The following is a 7,740-nucleotide window of genomic DNA, read 5'->3' on the forward strand; positions in this document are numbered from 1 at the left end:
AATGTTAAAAGCATCACACATGGAGAAGTTGGAGAGAGATATTCCAATCATTCTTTGCAACTTAGAAAAAATATTTCCTCCATCGTTCTTTGATTCAATGGAGCATCTCTTAGTTCACTTGCCTTATGAGGCCAAAGTTGCGAGTCCCGTCCAATTTCAATGAATGTATCCATTTGAGAGGTAAAATATATTTTTAATAAATTTGAAATTACTTTATCACTTATTATGTTCTGATAAACTTTTTCCTATTGCAACTAGGTTTTTATATCATTTGAAGAAAAAAGTGAAGAACAAGGCATGTATTGAAGCTTCAATTTGTAATGCATATATTGTGGAAGAAGTGACAACATTTGCATCATATTATTTTGAGCCGCACGTGCGGTGCAAGAGGCGGAAAGCGGGAAGAAATGATGAAGGGCCCATTGATCCCAATTGCAAATCGTTCTCTATTTTCAATTATCTTGGTCGACCAAGTGGCGCATGTAAGTTTCGTAATTTAACCGACGAAGAATAGCGAGCAGCCCATACATATATTTTGCTGAACCGTCCCGAAGTGGAGCCATACTTCGAGTAAGTGTACTTTTGCAAATATATTTATTATGTGTCAATCATTTGCTAATATATAAATGGTATTTGTTAATAGGATTTTCCAAACTTCAATGTATGGACTACCATCAAATGAGTTTGAACGTTTGTGCGATGAAGAATTTGCAGCTTGGTTCCAAACATATGTAAGCTGCCTATGGACGAAAAGCAAGTTATTAATATTTTATAAAGCATTAATTAAAAAAATATTATTGACTTTGCATGTGTGATTTCAGGTTCACAGTAATCGTGATCAAGTCGAAGAGAAATGATTGCTATATCATCTGTCATGGGGTCCACAAAGAAAGGTACGAACTTGGCCAGCATATTTCATAAACGGGTACAATTTTCACACACGAAAGTATGGAATGGGAAAAGCCACAATGAATAGTGGTGTGTGTGTTCGGTCATCCAATGGTGGCAATGCAAAAGATGATTTTTATGGCTTGTTGGATAAAATCATAGAAATAGAGTACCCTGAACCATTAATGCGGGTTGTGTTATTGAAGTGCATGTGGTTCGATCCCATCGGAGGAATGAAGGTGCATACAAAGTTTAATTTGGTTGAAGTAAATCGGAAGAAAAGGTATATGAAATATGAATCATTTGTCTTGGCACAACAAGCAATTCAAGTATATTACGCATCGTATCCTAGTTCGAAGCGCGACAAAGCTGATTGGTGGGCTGTATGTAAAACGAAAGCACAAAGAAAAATCGAGGAACACTGGAAGGATACAACATATCAACAAGATGAAGTTTGTAACACCGTTCAAGTTGAGGAATACAACATTCCGACTTTACGAGATCCATGTGGAGCACCGATAGATGTAGACCCAATTGAAATTCGCGAATCAAATGTAGAAAGTGATGAAGAATCCGATTTCGTGACAGAGGATGACGATGATGCACATGAAGAAGACGAAGATGAAGATCAAGACGAAGATGAATGTGAAGATGATGACGACGACGAAGATTGAGATCTTTGACACTTTTAACTAATTTTGTGTAATTATTATTATTACAAATTTCGGTTTGTTATTTTATTGTTAATATTATTATATATTTTTATTGTTATGATGTGGAAGACAATTGCTATGCGTATTAAAAAAGAGGTAAAAATTCATCGCCTCAAAGCAATAAAATAACAAACTAAAATTTGTGTTCGTCGTTGATTAGCGACGAAAATCGATCGGAAGGTCTTGAATTAGACCAATGAAATTTTGTCTGCCATAATAATAACTAAAAAAGCACTTATGAATTGATCTCATCCTTTAATAATTTACATTTTTCTTTATTGAGTAATAACTTAATCCTGCAATAAAATACCCTTTGTAAAAATACCAATACATATTTCAACCTATTCTTTTTTATGACAAAAAAAAAATTATGCATTTGTTCTGGAATCTTTGCGCATTATCCCTAATTAGCGACGACCTTAATATTTCGTCGCTAATTAGCGACGAACTTAATATTTCGTCGCTAATTAGCGACGACCTTAATATTTCGTCGCTAATTAGCGACGACCTTAATATTGCGTCGCTAATTAGCGACGACCTTAATTTTTCGTCGCTAATTAGCGACGACCTTAATGTTTCGTCGCTAATTAGCAACGACCTTAATGTTTCGTCGCTAATTAGCGACGACCTTAATGTTTCATCGCTAATTAGCGACGACGTTAGTTTTTCGTCGCTAATTAGCGACGACCTTATTTTGTCGTCGCTAATTAGCGACGACCCTTCTTGTTTGTCGCTAATTAGCGATGAAATTATTTGGTCGTCGCTAATTAGCGACGCAAATTGATTTCGTCGCCATCACTAGTTAGCGACGAACCTTAATTTTCGTCGGTAAACCCTTCACGCGACGACCTTTTCGGACTTTTTTGCTTTTGCTTCTGCTTTATTTCCTCCTCATTGCTTTCTTTGTTTGACCGGACTCCTCGTGCGACCCACCTCCACCGACCACTACGGGCTCCACCACCACCCTTCGTGCTGTCCTGTCTCCGGCCCAGCCTCACCGCAAGCCGAGCTCGCGCGAGCCGCAACCAGCTAAGGTGCATCCCAGATCTGCTCTCCCTCTCTCTCTGCTCTCATTGTCTCACTAGTTTGTGTGATGGTTTTGTGTTCTATCACATAGCCGGGTTGACTTCGGTCCGAGATGAGACCCGTCGTGACCCGCATCGGTGACCGCTCTAATCACAGAGTAAAGTGAGGCGGGTGTCTCGTCAAAAGCTCCAAAGACTTCCCTAAAAAGCAAAATCATCGTCTTGCCTTGCCTTCCATTATTCCCTCGTTCTGCTGTTTGCCTTCCCGCTTACAGCCTCGTAGGTACCATTTTCTTTCTTAGCTTTCTGTACTGTCCGTTTTCTTCTTCTCCGTGTTTTTTTTTTCGGAATCCAATGTTTGAATTTAATCAAATTCTTCCTATAATTTCCCTCTGTCTCGGTCCCGTCATTTCGTTTCCCAAAATGAAAATAAAAATTGCTACTTTTGTAATGGGCTCAAGGGAAAACTCAAGCTTTGATACCTTTGCCCGATCGTAGCTTATAATTTCGGTGGAAAGGATGATAGTTCGATTGCCCCAAATTTGCTTCTCCATGTGAATGTGGTTAATTTTATCTCGCTCTTTGCATTTAGGCTTGGTCAATCGTCTTTCCTAGTGTGCTTACACTGTGGACCTCACAGTTCACACCATTATTTTATTTGTTTTTGGGATTCATTTTTAGCGGTTATCACCTATTGTACTACTTGCTTTGCACCTGACAATGTGCCGACATTTTGCCTTGTTTTGCTTTCCCCTTATCTAAGTGTAGATTGCACTAGTCGTGAGCGAGGATGATTGATAAAATTTTTGCTGTTATAATTCTCCAATTTCAGCATAGCAAACAAAATGATGCAGATGCATTTGTTGATGCCTAGACTTTCTCGTAGCTACTGACTTGAGTCAACAGTGACACGTGAAATGGGGATGACACTGTTATTGTGTCATTATTATCCATTTCGTTAACTAGGTACTGACTTGTGTTGTTAGAGCTTCCATTATCTTTTCATGAGGGAACTAGGTTATGTTGGATGCTAGTGTACAGCATATCACATGTTCCAGCGACAAAGGATCTTTGTGGTTGCCTCTTGAACCTACATTCAATAGATAGATTATAACGGACTAACCCCTAATGATAAGATTTCAATAGGTTCCTTTAGGTGCCAAAGATTGCTATTTATCAGAGGCAACCATTGATTCTTTCGATTTCTCAAGTTTCTCACGTGCTCTCCGAACAAAAATGGTAAGCTTTATGATGTAGGTCATTATGTTTCCCTAACACATGTTCATATTGGAGCAGTGATATTTGTCTAGCATTCCTATTTGTCAGTATAATAGACGTAGAGTTCGCATGCGTAGTGTAGTTTCACAAATAAGACCAGCAGCCCCTTCCCATTCGCCTGCCCCTTCGCAGCAATCTTCCCCTTCCCTTTCATCTCATCCTCCACCACTACATGCTGACCCTCAAGAGCATTTTAGGGGACCACCTAGACACATCCGAACTGAATGTACTTCAATTCCATCTGCCCCAGCTCCACTGTCTTCAGTGAAACTCTCGAATGATGAGGAAAACATAGCTGAAGAAGATAGCCGGCATGGCATATGCCCACATGGAGATTCGTAAGTGCTTCATTTTTTGAAGTAAATGTAATATTTAGGGATGAGTTTCGTTTGGGTTGTACATATGGGTGTGAAATGAATTGTCACTTTTTGCGGATTTGAAGAAGCTACGTATGTCGTGTGGGAACTTAATAAAATAGTGAATAACTATTGGAGGGGGCCGTGGATTAGTTATAGTAGCGCTCCAAAAGAAGTAAAAGATTTATGGTGGAACGAGTTCAAGGTAAGTTTTGTACTTCAATTTTCTCACAAACTAAGTTCGGGGTAAATAAAGCTATTTATTTTTCTATTGATTACAACGGAAATTTAGCTGGGATGAATTGCAAGGGAATGAAATTAGAAGAATTTTTAAGAAGAAAGCTGGTGATCACATACGCAATGTGTTGAATAAAGCGAAGAAAAAAAATGTGAAGCCAGATTTTATTCTTGGTGATGATTGGACTGAAATAACGAGAAGTTGGGAAGTTGAAAAAAATAAGCAAAGGAGTGAACAAAATGCCAAGAATCGAGCTTCTAGTTCTAGTCAAGGGTCTTCAAGGCGTCTGACATATCTTGGAGGCTCCATCAACATTGGGGAGCATAGAAAAAGAATGGTAAGTTTGGTAAACATGTTGTAAGTTAATTTAATTCAATTACTCATTTATGTTTCAATTTTGTAGGCACATGAATTGGGGATGGAACCGACGTATGTAGCTACATTCGAACGCACATTTCAAAAGAAAGATAAGACATGGATTGGCGACCGAGCAAAATCTGTTAAGGTATGTAAGGTTATACTTTTGTCTTAATGGAAATTACAATGAAAATCATGAATGCTTTCAATATTTATAGCAGTTACATATATGAAGTTATTATATTTTCATATCTATTTCGTTGATGTAGGAAAAATATGACGAGCTTTTAATCACTACGGCTGGTGTCGGCGATGATGGGGCTGCGTCTGAGCCAGCAGCTGACAATATGGCATTATGGGTGGAGGCGTCAGGTGGGGTGAAGAGAGGAAAAATATTTGGGTTGGGGTCCTTGTCAAGGGTATATACGGGAAAGGCTGCTGGAAGTTCATCCTCTAATGCTGTTGTTTCAAGGAGGACACGACTCAAGGAGGAAATGACACAACAAGTGAGCCAACCGAGACATTTACTTGCAGAGAAGGATGAAGAAATGAAAGTGATCAAAGAACAAATGTCACAACAAATGTCACAAAAGGATGAGCAAATCAGTTCTCTACAGAGTCAAATGCAATTGGTCTTGCGACACCTCAACCTAAATCAAGATCAAGTTCCTCCTGCACCTCCGACTCAGCAAATAGGTGATGGACACAATGATGGGCAACACAATGAGGACGAGATTGCTGATGATGATGATGATGAATTAATTAGACGTCTTATTGGTTAAAAAAGAGCCCTTCACAGCTTCTTTTTTGTTTGGCAGTCAGGTTAGTATTTTTTGTGAGCTTATTTGTTATATGGCCAGGAGAGAAGTGTTGAAATGAATACTGACAATCTGCTGAATCTAGGTTCAAGAGGCAACCACAAATGGTTATAACCGTATCAATATGCTGAATTCAGGAGGGATACTTGAAACGAATACTGACAATCTGCTGCTTATGGTATTGTACTGATTCAAATGATGCTTTCTGAAGAAAAAATTATGCTTTCTAAAGTTCCCATTACTAAAGATGTTCTGAAAGTCATGCAATTGTTTCAAGTCAGTTACTGTGAAAATGATGACGTCTCCTGTAGCTTGTTCATTTTGGAGAACAATTTGATTCCAATAATTGCAGAAATACGTGCAACAATTGCCTCAAGATCAAAAGTTTTGTTTGTGTTCGATGTGACTGAGATTTCAAAGCAATTGGTTTGAATGCTTACTATTTGTCTTTTTCAGTTGCTTTTGCTCTAATCTCTTACGAGGTAAGATTTTTGTATTGCTCATATTCAAATGTGGAATTATTGTTGCGTAGGTTGAGTTGGTGAAGTTAACAGGGTTGCAGTTTCTTCAGCTCACCTATTACAAGTTTACATGGGTTCTTTAAGTCTATGTATGTTGAGAAAGTAACTTAGATGTTTTCCTTTGATCATCCCGTTCTTTGTCCACTTGATTCTTAAATTAGAGTGTTAAATCAGGTCAAAAAGCATCGACATGACAAGCTGAATTTGCATGGCGCTGGGAAACATCTATCAAAGGGAGAAGCTTCTCGTGTGCTACGGCATGTTGGTATTGAAGATTTACTCGTTGAAGATGTTAGGAAAAGTGACCTTTATGGATCTTTGTCATCAATACTGAAGGTAAATATTGCTCCTATGACTCTGTGTGGACACGAAATTCATTATTAATCATTGAGTTGAGAAGAAAATTTCCCTCCCTCCTTTTGGATGCTTGCTTTTCGCTTTGAGACGAGAAACTATGTTCCTTTGTTGATCTCTGTTCAGGTGAATGAATCCAAGGCTTACAATCTTTGCTCTGGGAGACAATCTATCATACTGAGGTTTGTCATTTATTTTGTTGTTCTTTAGTTGCTGATGATATGGGCATCCCTTCATTGAACCAAGAAATTTTCTGTTTTCATTGTCGAAAATTTATCATCAGCATCTCATGGAGCTTATTAACCATGTGCCCCCTTATGTATCTGCTATTCTACTCTGAGAGGGTGTTGAATTGATTTGTTAGGAACCTTTTTGTTCCATAATTTTAGCTTGAATAGCACTCATGTCTTAGAGACACGAACTGTGGGTTTGGAGCTTCGCGTGTTGAGAGAGACTAATGATTCCTCTTCTAGGCTTTTCGCTTAATAGGAGAGAGAAACAAAAGGGCATTTTGGAAGACTTGAATCCTCTTGGGATTCTTTAAAGGATAATGAGTGGTACGCTCTTCACTTTTGGTATAGCAGGAAATTTCAGTTTCATACATAATTTTTTTTTTTCGTGGTCAGATACATCAAATTTGTTGAAAATTTCAGAATTGTGCATAATTTTGAATATGAGTGGCTTCTACCGGAAGCCGTTCTGTATCAGGCAGTACACCTTGGTACCTTTTCAAGAAAAGTACTTGAAGCTTTAGGATCACTCAGGCAAGGTTGGATCACTCTGTGTTGTCAAACGTATTGTTGCTAATATTGCTCATACTTGTCCCATAACAAACTTATGAACTGACTGCTAGTGGGTTTGCACTCTTTTGAGTACCTATATATCTTAGGAGATTTAACCACAAGATGCCACCATCCATGATATTTGTTTGATCTTTTTTTAGATGTTGATGTCTGTGTCTTTTAATGTGTTACATTCGATGAAAATATAGCAAAGCAACTTCTGCTTGACTGTAGTGCCATTGTACTTTGCAGATTTCCTTGCTTTGTAAAGATGTATAAGTCTAGCAAATCTGATGTGACTCCTGCCAAAACATTGTTCACTTCTGCGAAATTAAGTCCTCAAATAGACAATCCTGCTCAACCTCAAGCTCAAGGAGATTTGGTAGGGGAGTATATGCATAGGCACACAT

This window comes from Rhodamnia argentea, chromosome 11, assembly GCF_020921035.1.
Source record: "Rhodamnia argentea isolate NSW1041297 chromosome 11, ASM2092103v1, whole genome shotgun sequence".
NCBI classification, from domain to species: domain Eukaryota; kingdom Viridiplantae; phylum Streptophyta; class Magnoliopsida; order Myrtales; family Myrtaceae; genus Rhodamnia; species Rhodamnia argentea.